Source organism: Trachemys scripta, chromosome 23, assembly GCF_013100865.1.
Source record: "Trachemys scripta elegans isolate TJP31775 chromosome 23, CAS_Tse_1.0, whole genome shotgun sequence".
Classification (NCBI taxonomy): domain Eukaryota; kingdom Metazoa; phylum Chordata; order Testudines; family Emydidae; genus Trachemys; species Trachemys scripta.
The window spans coordinates 10,061,046-10,061,691 of record NC_048320.1 but is presented as its reverse complement, the minus strand read 5'-3'; the positions used below and the strand labels follow the sequence as shown (position 1 = coordinate 10,061,691).

At 77.2% G+C, this 646-nt stretch overlaps 1 protein-coding gene across 1 annotated transcript in view; it reads right to left on the bottom strand.

Annotated features, from left to right (window-relative positions):
* The window catches only part of ZNF652 (zinc finger protein 652), a 38,021-nt gene extending 37,787 nt beyond the window's left edge, over positions 1-234 (bottom strand). The window contains exon 1 of the mRNA XM_034755722.1: positions 88-234. The gene's annotated coding sequence lies outside the window, so the exon portion shown is untranslated. The remainder of the gene's footprint in view (positions 1-87) is intronic.
* Positions 235-646: the final 412 nt, after the last annotated feature.

Genomic DNA, 646 nt, shown 5'->3' with positions numbered 1-646 from the left:
TCCCCCCCAGGCTGGGCCTAGCGCTACCAGCCGGCTGTCCCCAGGCCCGACGGGGGTCCCCTTGCCGGGCGGGCGGCCCGCACTCACCCAGGCCGGGCCCCTCTTGGCCTCCTCCGCCGCCGTCCATGCCGGGCGGTGGAGGGAGGGGAGGGAGGGAGGGGGGCGGGCGCCGGGGGCCCTCCCTCCCGCTCAGCCCCCGAAGCCGCCGCCGCCGCGGCGCTCGCGTAGCTGCCGCCTCAGGCCCAGGCCCCGCCGCCGCCGGACGCGGCTCCCGCTCCCCTCAGCCGCCGCCGCCGCAGCGCTACGTGGCCGCCGCAGCCAGTCTCGCGACTCAGGCTCGAGCGCGAGCGATGAGGGGGGGAAGGGAGGGAGGGGAGGGGAGGGGGGAAAAAAAAGGGAGCGAAAGGGAGCGCGCGCGCGCGAGGCGCCTCGCGCCGCCTTTTCAGCCTGTCGCGCGCGCGCGCGAGGCGCCTCGCGCCGCCTTTTCAGCCTGTCGCGCGCGCAGCCCCATAGGCGGCGGCGGCGGCGGCGGAGGGAGAGAGAATGAGGATGGAGTTGGCGCATGCGCCGTAGGGCGGCCCTGTGCTCACCTCTGCCAGCAAGTGAAATCCAGGTGGAGGGGAGGAACCGAGCGCGGGGGGGGGGG